At 47.5% G+C, this 13,949-nt stretch overlaps 1 protein-coding gene and 1 long non-coding RNA gene across 2 annotated transcripts in view; both read right to left on the reverse strand.

The window, feature by feature from the left end:
• LOC106509601 (uncharacterized) overlaps nucleotides 1–13,949 on the reverse strand; it is a 92,889-nt gene that overhangs the window by 19,058 nt on the left and 59,882 nt on the right. The gene's annotated exons all lie outside the window — the stretch shown is intronic.
• LOC146405827 (uncharacterized) lies at nucleotides 1,137–9,572 on the reverse strand. The gene is made up of 2 exons (XR_014839061.1): nucleotides 9,386–9,572; nucleotides 1,137–7,605 (listed from the first exon to the last, which is right to left on the reverse strand). It is a non-coding gene; the product is annotated as an uncharacterized LOC146405827 (long non-coding RNA).

Here is a 13,949-nt window from a genome sequence, read left to right on the forward strand (position 1 = left end):
AGCACTGGCCCTGGAACTGGTATTCCAAAAAGTAAACTAGGAGGACTGCTGAGAAGAGGCATCCATGCGCGGTTGTCTCAGGCAGCTGACCCTTGCTGCTCGAGAGGCATGGGCGGGGAGGCGGGGGGAGTGCACAGGGCTGCTGGATCCTGGAGAGCCAATGCCCAAAGCCCTCTGAAACACAGAGAAAAGAGTATATCAACTCCATTTTCCTGTTTCCAACTCTTTTTTTTTTCTCTTTTAATCTTTTTAGGGCCACACCCATGGCATATGGAGGTTCCCAGGCTAGGGGTTGAATCAGAGCTGCAGAGGCCAGCCTACACCACAGCCACAGCAACACAGGATGGGAGCCGTGTCTGCGACCTACACCCCAGCTCACAGCAACACTGGATCCTTAACCCACAGAGCGAGGCCAGGGATCAAACCTGCAGCATCATGGATACTAGTCGAGTTCACAACTTCCCGAGCCACAGCGGGAACTCCCTGTTTCCGAGTCTTTAAACAACAAATTTCACTGGAAGGACTTCAATATTTATTTAATGATATGCTTATGACTGGTTATTTTTTTAAAGCAAGCCACCAAAAAAAGAGTCATTACTTAGTCAATCCTCATTGAGAACGGTGATGTGTGAAAGGGCATCTGGCAAGAGCAAAGACGCCTGCACCTGCTTCCCGGCTCCGCCTCTACCTGAGCAAGGGGCTCACTCCTCTGAGACTCAGTTCCCCTAGCAAGAAGAAGATGGGTTGAATTTGGTAACTTTTTCAAAGCCAATATTATTTGGATTTCTAAAATGTGCAAGACATCATTCTAAAATCAATACATAAAAAGTAACTGAAAGGAGTTCCTGTTGTGGCTCAATGGTTAATGAATCCAACTAGGAACCATGAGGTTGCAGGTTCGATCCCTGGCCTTGCTCAGTGGGTTAAGGATCTGGCATTGCTGTGAGCTGTGGTGTAGGTCGCAGATGCGGCTCAGATCGCACGTGGCTGTGGCTGTGGCAACAGCTCCAATTCGACCCCTAGCCTGGGAACCTCCATATGCTGTGGGTGCGGCCCTAGAAAAGACAAAAAAAATAAATAAATAAAAATAAAATGTAACCGAAGGGTGATGAACAAAATAATTACAGAGTGACTACTGATTTACCAGTAACGTTTAATGGAAACAATGTACCAGCGGCGCTGGAAGGTCTCTGCATGTTATTACCTATCCAGTCTTAGCAGCATCCCCGTGAGCTCGGTATCATCATTACCTTGTTTTACAGATATTAAGATATTAATCTCTTAGACAGACTAAAAGGCTTGGCCAAGACAACACCATTATTAAGTAATGGAGCTAGGATTCGAATCCAGCAACTTGACTGTAGAGCTACTGTGATGTTGCTTTTCCGAAACACCAAGCTTAAAAGTATAGGAACAAACAACATTATAGATCAACTATACCTCAATAAAAATTAAGTCAAAAAATATAATGACAGACGCTGGTATACTTTTTTCTACAACATGTATGTGAAATATACTTCTAGGAAAGAAAACTCACACACCTAAAGGGGAGAGACTTCTAAACAGGGATGACTGAATAACGAACAAAGCTGTGCAGCCAGAACAGACTAGACCCTACGTCCCGCATGCCCTAGTGGCCTGACACGCTGGGCCCGGGCTGGTGAGGTGCCCCGGCAAGGCTGCGAAGCTGGGTTCAGGAAGGAGTGAGGTAAGCCGCAGCGGGGTGAGCTCCTGCGGGAGGAAGCTGGCCGGCGCCCAGGGGAAGGTGGCGCGAGCTGCACAATGGAAACTCAGAGTCCCCGCGTCGCTGAGCTACGAGGAAACCTCGAGGTCACCCCGTCAAAGCTCCCGCCCAAATCAAGCATTCTCTTTATAACATGCGGGGGGTGTTTCTCCAGCTTTGCCTGAGCATTCCCAGAGATGGAGTCTGCTCTGCTTACCGACAGCCTGTTCTACTGCTGGACACCTGAAGGTATCAGAGAGCTCCGTTCCTTTGAATGAGCTAAAACATGCCTTACGGTGATTTCTACCCGGCTCTGCCTCCAAAAATAACACACGGTCCCCTTCCTATGACGGGCTTCAGAAATTAGAAGGCTCACTGAGTCTTCTACCACCAACTAAAGAGACTGGCCCTTGCAGACACTCCTTCTGGGCAGGTCTTGTCCTGGGACCCCTTCGGTCACCGCCCTGTGGCCTTATCAGATGGACCGGGCCCACAACTTAGTCACCTTGCTGTCCTTTGTAGGACCTGGCCCAGGACCTGTCACATGGCAGTAGGCACAGTGTTCTTTTTTATTTGAATGGAACTGAACAAAGAAACTGCAAGAGGAAAGTATGGCAAAGAGGAGCGCCTAGGTCCTTGACAGCCTCCCTTAGCACCTGGATCCACTTCTAGAATGTGGAGCCATTTTCTGGGTCCTGCAGGGGCAGCCATTCTCCCCACACGCTGCGCTTGGGGTGTGGGGACCCTGGCCCCGCCCAGGACTTGACAGGGGCATCTGGGGACCGAGCATGATGACCCCAGCATCTAGCCCAGGGTCTGACCACAGTGGCTCCCTGATCAGTGCTGAACAAATGAACAGCAAAAGCAGCTCCCTACGCACCAGCTACGTGTCAAGTTCTTATGTGATGCCAACCTTACAACTCCTTCCCCAACTTACACACCTTACAACTAATATGATTACACTATTAATAAACCCATTTTAGCAATGAGGAAACTGAGAATCCAAGAGAAATAGGAAATATGCCCGAAGCGGCTCACCAAGCAAATGGAAACGTCATGATTCGAACCCAGACTCGCCTCTCTCTAAAGCACATTGCTTTTAACCGCATCAAACTGCCTCCTCAGGGAAAAAAATAGAGACAGGCAGCGAAGCAGTCAGAATGAGAGAGAGAAGACAGGAAAAATAATATGTGTAAGTAAAAAAAAAAACAAACACGTAAAAGATCTTTCTGAACTGTAAGGGGAAGCGCTTCGTCAGTGGAATTCCGGACTCTGGTGTCCCGACGACGTGGCATGCGGAGACTGCTGGGGGAGCTCCGGAGCTCCCCGAACTCACAGGCGCTACCAGACATGCCTCTCTTCCTCTCCCTGCAGGTGGCAAGCACAGCTTTGTCCTCATGCAAGTCAAGAGACTCAGGCCAGGCCAGCCACCGAAACCTACCAGGCTGGACTGGGGCCCCTGGGCATCACCTCCTCCACTCCATGCACTTTCTCCAGGCCCTGCCAGCTTCCACGGTGTCCCCCGAGCACCAGCATAAACACCATTGTCTGGCTTCTGCCCCAGTTCCAGCCACGGGGCTTTTACAGGGCATGTGTCCTATGCCCAGCTTTGTGCTCAACACCTGCCCCCAAAGAAACTACAGCTGGAATCCTCTACCCCAGCCGTGCATATGTGACTGGCAAGGGGGACACCCTGCAGAGGGAAGAAGCCAGTCTCTACGGCAAGAGACCAGTGCTCCCAGCCCATTCTCCTCGGTGCAGCTGGAGGGATCTGACTTAAAAAGCAAACCAAACCTCATCACTTTCTGGTTCTTCTGCTTGAAACCCTCCTGGCTCTCCACTGTGTTTAAAATACAAACGAAGTTCCCCTGAGGCCTGCCAGAGCCCCTGCTCCACCCCCAACCTTGCCTTGTGGCCCCTGGCTCCTGCACTGGCCAGTTCTCAGAGCCCCAAAGTCACGCTTCTGCCTGTCTTTGGTGTGTGCTGGGCCCTCTGCCCAGACGGAGCTCTTTCCTGCTGCTCCTGGATCAACCTTTCTCCTTCGTCTAAACCTTATGCCCTCGAGGCAGCCGTCACTGAACCCTAGGCCAGGGTATGCCCCCATGTTATAAGCCTTTGAAGCACCCTACTCCCTCGGAATGCCTTTAACTGGTTTTTATTGCAGTATAATTGACTTAAAATACAATGTTAGTTCTAGGTAGACAATAGAGTGATTCAGTATCTTTACACACTATGACGTGATCACCACAATGTACCTAGTCGCCACCTGTCACATCGGAATTGCCTCTACCCGTATGCTGTGCACTCTATCCCTGTGACTGACTTACTCTATAACTAGAAGTTTCTACCTGTTAAGCCCCTTCACCTATTTCACCCATCCCCCTACATTTCATTTGTTTTGTTTTGTAAATTCCACATATAAGTGAAATAATACGGTACTTATCGTATAATTTATTTCACTTAGCATCAAACGCTCTAGATCCTTCCATGTTGTCATAAACAAAAGGATTTCCTGATCATCTCAATCGATGCAGAAAAAGCAACTGACAAAGTCCAACATCACTTCATGATAAAAACTCTTACCAAAGTGGGTATAGAGGAAACATACCTCAACATAATCAAAGCCATTTATGACAAACCCACAGCCAATATAATACTCAATGGAGAAAAGCTGAGAGCCTTCCCACTAAAATCTGGAACACGACAAGGATGCCCACTCTCGCCACTGCTATTCAACATAGTGCTGGAAGTCCTGGTCACAGCAATGAGACAAACAAGAAATAAAAGGCATCCAAATAGGAAGAGAAAAGGTAAAACGGTCACTGTCTGCAAATGGCATGATACTATATATAGAAAACCCTAAGGACTCAACCTAAAAACCACTTGAACTGACCAACAAATTCAGCAAGGTGGCACAATATAAGATTAACATTCAGAAATCAGTCGCATTTCTGTATACTAACAATGAAATATTAGAAAAGGAATACAAAAAAAAACCTTTTAAAATTGTACCCCAAAAAATCAGATACCTGGGAATACACCTGACCAAAGATGTGAGAGACTTATATGCTGAGAACTATAAATTTATCAAGGAAATTTAAGAAGACGTAAAGAAATGGAAAGATATTCCATGCTCCTGGGTTGGAAAAATTAATATTGTAAAAATGGCCATACTACCCAAAGCAATCTACAGATTCAACGCAATCCCTATCAAATTACCCAGGACATTTTTCACAGAACTAGAGCAAACAATCCAAAAATTTATATAGAACCACAAAAGACCAAAGCAATTCTGAGGAACAAAAACCAAGCAGGAGGCATAATTCTCCCAGACTTCAGGCACTATTAGAAAGACACAGTCATCAAGACAGTGTGTTACTGGTACCAAAACAGACATATAGACCAATGAAACAGAATAGAGAACCCAGAAATAAACCCATACACCTATGGTCAATCAGTCTTTTTAGCAAGTATTGCTGGGAAACCTGGACAGCTTCATGCAAATCAATGAAACTAGAACACACCCTCACACCAGGCACAAAAATAAACTCAAAATGGCTGAAAGACATTATACGACAAGACACCATCAAACTCCTGGAAGAGAACGTAGGCAAAACATTCTCTGACATCAACCTTACAAATGTTTTCTCAAGTCAGTCTCCCAAAGCAACAGAAATAAAAGCAAAAATAAACCAATGGGACCTAATCAAACCGACAAGCTTTTGCACAGCAAAGGAAACCAAAAAGAAAACAAAAAGACAACTTACAGAATGGGAGAAAATAGTTTCAAACGATGCAACAGACAAGGGCTAATCTCTAAAATATACAACTTATACAACACAACAGCAAAAAAGTTGAAAAATGGACAAAAGACCTGAATAGACATTTCTCCAAGGAAGATATACAGATGGCCAACAAGCACATGAAAAAAATGCTCAACATCACTGACTACTAGAGAAATGCAAATCAAAACTACCATGAGATACCACCTCACGCCAGTCAGAATGGCCACCATTAGTAAGTCCACAAATAACAAATGCTGGAGGGGCTGTGGAGAAAAGGGAACCCTCCTGCACTGTTGGTGGGAATGTAGGCTGGTACAACCACTGTGTAGAACAGTATGGAGATACCTTAGAAAACCATGCATAGAACTACCATATGACCCAGCAACCCCACTTTTGGGCGTATAGCTGGACAAAACTCTCCTTGAAAAAGACACATGCACCTGCATGTTCACTGCAGCTCTATTCACAATAGCCAAGACATGGAAACAACCCAAATGTCCATCAGCAGATGATTGGATTAGGAAGATGTGGTATATATACACAATGGAATACTACTCAGCCATAAAAAAAGAACAAAATAATGACATTTGCAGCAACATGGATGGAACTAGAGACTCTCATACTGAGTGAAGTAAGTCAGGAAGAGAAAGACAAATACCATATTATATCACTTATATCTGGAATCTAATATATGGCACAAATGAGCCTTTCCACAGAAAGAAAATCATGGACTTGGAGAAGTGACTTGTGGTTGCAAAGAGGGAGGGAGAGGGAGTGGGGTGGATGGGGAGCTTGGGGTTAATAGATGCGAACTATTGCCTTTGGAATGGATAAGCAACGAGATCCTGCTGTGCAGCACTGGGTACTATGTCTAATCACTTATGATGGAGCCTGATAATGTGAGAAAAAAGAATGTATACATGTATGTGTAACTGGGTCACCATGCTGTACAGTAGAAAATTGATAGAACACTGTAAACCAGCTACAGTGGAAAAAAATAAAAATCATTACATTAAAAAGGTTTTAAAAATAAATTAAAAAGAGAAACAGAACTTCGATGTTGAAGAATATTAAGCTTTCTAATTTTTATCATTCACAATAAGAGATAATAGAGAGAAGAATCAAACATGAAAGAGTAATGCAGAGAAAACTGAGGTACAATTTTTACTTAAATGTGTACTAATAAAAAAAGCTATTGTAATACCAAAAAAAAAGGATTTCCTTCTCTGTGACTAATATTCCACTGTATGTTTGTACCACATCTTTATCCATTTATCTATCAATGGACACTTAGGTTGCTTCCATATCTTTTTTGTTATAAATAATGCTTCAATGAACACTGGGTGCATATATCTGTTCGAGCTAGTGTTTTTTTTCCCTCAGATAATTTGCAAAAGTAAAACTGCTCCTTTGTATGATAGTTCTATTTTTGTTTTTTTGAGGAAGCTCCAAACTGGTTTCCATAGTGGTTGCACCAATTTCTATTTTTCTGCCAACAGTGCACACGGTCCCCTTTTCTCCACATCCTCACCAGTATTTGTTATTTCTTGACCTGTTTTGTTGTTGTTGTTGTTGTTGTTGCTTTTTAGGACCCCACCCATGGCATATACGAAGTTCCCAGGCTAGGGGTCGAATCATAGCTTCAGCTGCTGGCCACGGCCACGGCCACGGCCACAGCCACAGCCACTCGGGGTCCAAGCCACGTCTGCAACCTACACCGCAGCTCACAGCAACACCGGATCCTTAACCCACTGAGCGAAGCCCTCATGGTTCCTAGTTGGATTCATTTCCACGGCGTAAGTGGGAAGCCGGGAACTCCGTATTTCTTGACTTTCTGATAACAGCCACTCTGACCGGTGGGGAGTGATATCTCAAAGTGGCTTTTGATGATCTGTTTGGCCACGCTCCCCCGATAAAGCCCGAGCTCCACGAAGGAGCAGACTGCATCTTGCGGGCTCACTGTTCCCCTCAGCCCCCAGAGCTATCGTGATGATGGAAGAGACAGCTGAGCACGCAGGGGTGTTCCAGCCCAGGCCCTGGCCAAAGCTGTGCGCCTCAGGCAACTCCCTCGCCGTCTCCAGGCCTCGGCTTCACCAGCTGCAAAATGAGACAGAGGCTGGGTGACCTGCGCTGCCTTTTCCCATCCGAATGTACTAGGTTCAACAACCTGAGAGCATCAGCCCAAAGCAAAATAATTTCAGTGCTCATAAAGGAAGACCCTGGGAATGTCACTCCCTCCTGCCGTATGAGCTGTGTTTACAAAACAAACCCAAGAACTCATCATAAATCATTCCAAGTGGAGCTGCCTGAGCTGAAGCAACGAGACAAAAATACCTCCGGGCACAGCTCCTCTGGGCCCCCACCCGGCTGAAGAGAAGCAGGCTGGCCAGCGCTGCACCCTCTGAAGAGTCACTTATTGTTGCTGATTTTTTTTTCCTTTCCCACAGTGGGTCCCTCAGCAGAACTTCTCCCCACCCTTCAAGCTTCTAACCCCTCCTAGGACCTTCATCGTTCCAGTGCCCGGCAAAGAGGAAATGGCCTAAAAAGATGAGGTACTGAGTTCCCAGTCGAGCCCTTCTGAGATGTACGTAACACTTCCCTCTGATCTGATCTGTCAAAGAGGGGCTGCTCTAATTACCTTGACAAAACACAGAGGGGAAATACTTTGAAAATCTTAAAAGGCTGTACACATGCTGGGATTGCTTTTGGCCACTGTTTCCAACTTGCTCACTGACTAAAACACAGCTACAAGAATCGTGATATTTTATCTTTACGTGGGGAATGGAAGGCTTGGTTCCCAGGTCAAAGAACCTCAGACAGCCAAGTTGCAGGCGGCTGAATCATCCTGGACTGACTCAACTTGCTGGAGAGGTAGATCTAATTCAAGCTTTTCATGGTGTCTCGGCGTGGAAGTCAGGGGCCCTGCCTCTGAGGCAGATCCAATCTCAAGAGCTGCCACTGGTACCAAAATGCCTGAGTCCCTGTGACTCTGGGGGCTCTGAAGTCCAAGTGTAGCTGATGGGATCAGAGTGCACATTTTAATGTCAGACAGACTTTGGTTGAGTTTCTTGCTGCCAATTACCAGCCCTATAAGCTTTTGTCTCCCCTTCAAGGAAATGGGGAGGGCTGACTGACCTCACCATTTAAATTTGAGGATGCAGATAAAGCATTTAGCTTTTTGAAAGTTGTCACATATTAGACATTCAAGAAATAATGTTATTGCTATACAGCAGAAATTGGCACAACACTGCAAATCCACTATAATAAAAAATTAATTTTTTTAAATGTAAAAGGAAATAATGCTACTGTTACTGTCACTGCTATTGTCATCTTTATTCCAGGGTCAGAAGCTTGCCTATGTTGGCATATGCAGCACCCCCCACGCACACAGACCTACACACACACACACACACACACACACACAGGTGCCCCGAGTCCTCTTTCCACTTCCTGCCTTGACGAGCTTGGCCTCGTCTTTCCTGTTTTCCTCCAGTGACTCCGCGAGACAAATATTTCTAAACTTACCATGTAACTGACCCTATTTTACTCGTATTGCTCAGAATATACATCTGGAAACAGAGAAGTTGTGGTGAGTGAGTTATACCAAATTCAAGGGCCATTCTAGAAACACCTGGGCACCAGAGCAACATAGCACAGGAAAGAGATTCCTGGACTATTTGGAATCGAGATTTTTAGACCTGGCTTTGCCACTGATGGTAACTGCCAGGGGATCTAATGTCCCTGAAACCTTGGTATCCTATCTGCAAAACTAAAACATCTCGTTTTCATTTGCTTGCTTACAGACCTTTTTCTAGCTAGATAAAACCCTGCTCCTCTAAGAAATATGTTGCAGAAGTCCACCATATAAAACACTTACCAGAATAAGAGCTCTGGATCCAGGAAGGGGAGGGCCGGCGCTTCCCTGATCTGGTCTTGCACCGTCCCCTCACCCTCAGAACAGCCTCGAAGCGCACACGCCCCATAAGGCTTCGGAGGGTCCTGCCTGTAGAGCTCTTTGTGCCTCAGATTCCTCAGCTGCTGAATGAGAATAAGAACGAGGTCCCACTTCACAGAGTTGGTCGTAAGAATTTAATGAGCTAATATAAACAAAACCCTTGGCCCAGAGCCTGGCCTGGAGTGTCCAGTAACTGTTAAGTGTCACTATGATCACTCCTGCCGCTTAACCGTTAAGGTCTCTGTCAAACAAAAGCATTAGGACTCTGCAATCATGCAGAGGCACCATAAAAATGCACCCATGTATAGAGATGTAGAAATGTGCCCATCACTCAGCTCTCCACGCTCCCCTCTCTTCAGGACACAGGAGGAGATGGGATGTTATTTCACAAGACGGATAAATCCTGTGTCTATTGAAAGCATGTTTTATAAAACAGTATTTCAATACTTCTTTTTGTTGTTGTTGTTGTTGTTGTTGTTGTTGTTGCTATTTCTTGGGCCGCTCCCGCGGCATATGGAGGTTCCCAGGCTAGGGGTTGAATCGGAGCTGTAGCCACCGGCCTACGCCAGAGCCACAGCAACGCGGGATCCGAGCCGCGTCTGCAACCTACACCACAGCTCACGGCAACGCCGGATCGTTAACCCACTGAGCAAGGCCAGGGATCGAACCCGCGACCTCATGGTTCCTAGTCGGATTCGTTAACCACTGCGCCACGACGGGAACTCCTCAATACTTCTTTCACTCCTTGATTCATCTGACAAACATTTACAAAGCTCCCATTCTGTGTGCCAGGGCTGGTATTAAGAATATAAATAGAAGAGACAAGTAAAGAAAGAGAACTTGCACTAACAATGCCAGCCAGGCTGTGTTCAGTGGCTGATGACCCATGCATTCATTCATCCAACAAATATTTATTGTGCAACTACTATAACCCGGGCAGCATGCAGGGGACACAGTGACAGTGAAGAAAAACCAGGTCCCAGCCCTGTGGGTTTGCTTTCTAAGGAGTGTGGACAGGAAGGGCGAAGGAGTCACACGGAAAGAAAGGTCCTCGGGAGCTGAGGGAGCGGGAGGGGAGTGCAGGGACCGAAGGGCAACCAGGCTGCAGAGAGCAGGACAGAACTTCAGCAGAGCCGACTCAAGAGAGGAACAGGTGTAGCCCCAGGTGAGGCAGGCCAAAGGGAACAGCGTGTACAAAAGTATTTATCCAAGGGATTTCCAAGAACACTGCTGTTTGCTTCTCACTAATTTCTTCCTAGGAGGAGGAGGACACATACTACTTTTTGGAGAATTTTTTTTGTATTTTAAATAAGCTTTTTCATAAGCAATTATCAAAAGGACATTTAGCATAAGCAGTATGATTTTAAAGAGATCCTAGCATCAATCTTCTCTTCATAAGAAACTGGACAGGGTCTTATTTCACAGAACTTTTGTTTATAATGATTTTTTTTTTCCATTATAGCTGGTTTAGAGTGTTCTGTCAATTCTCCACCTTCTGGACAAAACTTTCCTTATTTCACAGAACTTTTCATTCTGGGAAGTTAGTTTGAAGAAAAAGAATTGCCTTTAAGGGACACTGAACATGACATGACTTTCAGTACAGGGTCCAGGAGGTTGTGTTTAGGGAGGAGCCACAGATTCGGAAAAGACCCAGATTTGGATCCCAGATTCTGACTAACTGAAGAAAGAGCCTCTCTCTGAACCTATCTCCTCTCTGATAAAATGGGGAGCCTAACACTTACCACAAAACAAGAGGACCCCACACAGTAGCATGTGTGAAAGGGACCCACACGTGCTAAAGCATATAGAAGCTATTTGTTTTTTGTGTTTTGTTTTTTTTTTTGTCTTTTTGCCTTTTCTAGGGCCGCTTCCCATGGCATATGGAGGTTCCCAGGCTAGGGGTCTAATCGGAGCTGTAGCCACCGGCCTGCGCCACAGCCACAGCAACACGGGATCCGAGCCGCGTCTGTGACCTACGCCACAGCTCACAGCAATGCCGGGTCCTTAACCCACTGAGTGACACCACGGATCAAACCTGCAGCCTCATGGTTCCTAGTCAGAATTGTTAACCACTGCACCATGATGGGAACTCCGGAGAAAGCTATTTGTATTTTAATATAACTTCCTTTCCTTGTTTTCCTTGCCCCCAAGCATCACAACATTGGATAGTCTTTGTGACTCCTGTTTTTTCTGTGTGTTACAAAGGAAGACTCAGTGTCTAACGATGGCCTTGCCTTTACCTTACCTGTCACCAAGGACGCTCCAATAGACTCTGCGGGGGAAGCCCACGCAAGCCAGGAGCCTTCTCGGGCTGACCCTAGGATACGAGGTGAGCAGGCTGGCTGAAGACAGCCCTTCATTAGGATTCCACGCCAGGGAGTTCCCACTGCGGTGCATGAGTTAATGATCTGGCTGGTCTCTGTGGAGGCTCCAGTTTGATCCCCAGCTCAGCTCAGTGAGTTAAAGGACCCAGCCTTGCTGCAGTATAGGTCACAGCTGTGACTCGGATTCAATCCCTGGCCTAGGAACTTCCATTTGCATGGATGTAGCCAAAAAAGAAAAAAAAAAAAAAAAAAAAAAAAGGACTGGGAGCCTGAGTACAGGACTCTGCTGTCTGCTACACACAACACCTCCAGACCCCTCTGCCCCCCACCCCCCATCTGCCCCGCTCTTTCCTCCCTCTTCCCCGGCCGAGTCCACCACCACCGACCTGTGTGTCCGTAAACTGCTTATGGACTCTGTGACTTGTGGGGTTTTGGGGGTCGTTTTGATCCATAAAAGGAACCTGCCCCAGAGCGATGCTTTCAGGATCAAAGGTGATCACACACTGGAAGGACTTCCCACAGTTTGAGGCCACTGTCAACACTCCAAGGACGTGCTGTCATTGCTTCACTGGCAACGCTCCCCCGCCACCCGGGTTCCCTGTCCTGTTCCAACCTGGCTCTCCCTTCCCACCCACTGCCCACTTTCTCTGCCTCCCCATCTCACTGCCCTTGCCCTTGTGCGCCCTCGCCTCCCCTCACCCCAACAGCTTCCCCAGCCATGAGTCACGGCAGTTTGCTCCCACACTGGCTCCCGAAAGGCCTGGCTGGCAGGCTGGCAGGCTGCAGAGGAGACACAAGCTGGGGGCAGGAGACAGCTGCTGCCAAGGGCGCATTCGCCACGGGGAGCCAGCCTGGAACTTGACTTTCGGGTGCTTCTAGACCTGGAACATGCATCTGTGGTGCCACCAGCTATTATTTTTGGCAACAAGAGTCCCTGAGGACGGGGAGAAAATAAAAAATAAATGGGTTGACCATCCTTTCTGAGAGGGGAGAAAGATTGATTCTGGTCATTTTAAGCTGTTCTTTTAATATCTGGGAAATCCTCCTTTCAGGGCGCTCTTGGTCTGCAAGTGCCAGGCCCTTGGCTGAGCCCTGAGCTTCTCCTCATCTCCCGGCAGCCCTCACTTCTCTCCCAGTGTGAACGTGGCATCAGACCCTGACACCCACTGACTTTTCCTCTCTCCTCCGTGGGACTCAGAGCTCCTAGAGGACAATCCTGTCCCATGTCACTCAATTGTCTTCGTCTTGTGCATGGAGCTGGGAGCACGTGGTGCGGATTCAGACAGACCTAGGGTTCAGGGCCTTGTTGGGACAGACCTAGGGTTCAGGGCCTTGTTGGGACAGACCTAGGGTTCGGGGCCTTGTTGGGACAGACCTAGGGTTCAGTAGTATGTTAGGCAGCTGGTTCTTGTGACCTGGCACAGAGGGTTTATTTTCTCTCTTTATTTGCTCACTTGCTCATTCGACAAATATTCACTGAGCACCTACTATGTCCCAGGCCCTGTGCCAGGTGCTGGAGACAGAGGAGTGAAGGAAAAAGTCTTTGCCCTCAAGCAGCTTAGAGCAAGGAAGACAGATTACAAATGCAATCACAAACAGTAAAAATAATACACTGCGAAGGAAAGGGACGTCAAATGAAACCCTGAGAAACCGAGTTAAGCATCCCCGGGGGAGGTGGGGACTCGTCTTAACGCAACGGACAAAGCTGGCCTGGCCAAGCAGCAGTTCTCCGCCTCAGCACCATCGAGGTGTGGGGTGGGGGTGGGGCTGACCTGGGCACGGCAGGGGCTTGACAGCATCGGGGCTCCCACCCACCAGACGCCAGGAGCCATCTGCTGCAGTGTGACCACCAAAACTGCCTCCAAGACACTGCCCATGTCCCCTGGGGTGGGGAGGACAGGGACCCCGATCACCCCCAGTTGAGACCGTCCGGCTTAGAGTGTGCGGCCCACAGCCCTGGGTGGACTCTCTCCTCGGCCACCTGCTTTGCCATGCTGACTCTGAACAGGCGCCTTGGCTCTCCGAGCCTGCTGCTGGGGAGCGCTGCCGGCAGGAGTCACTCTCTCAGCGCCGCCGGCAGGAGGAATAAATGAGGACAACGGTCCAGAAAGCCCTCCGGACGCAGCGTTACTGCCCACATCATCAGAGTGCGTGTCTATCCC

This window comes from Sus scrofa, chromosome 2 (assembly GCF_054392235.1).
Source record: "Sus scrofa isolate SSC_HxYL_T2T_F1_AM1 chromosome 2, Sscrofa_HxYL_maternal_Yorkshire_Landrace_v2.0, whole genome shotgun sequence".
NCBI classification, from domain to species: Eukaryota; Metazoa; Chordata; class Mammalia; order Artiodactyla; family Suidae; genus Sus; species Sus scrofa.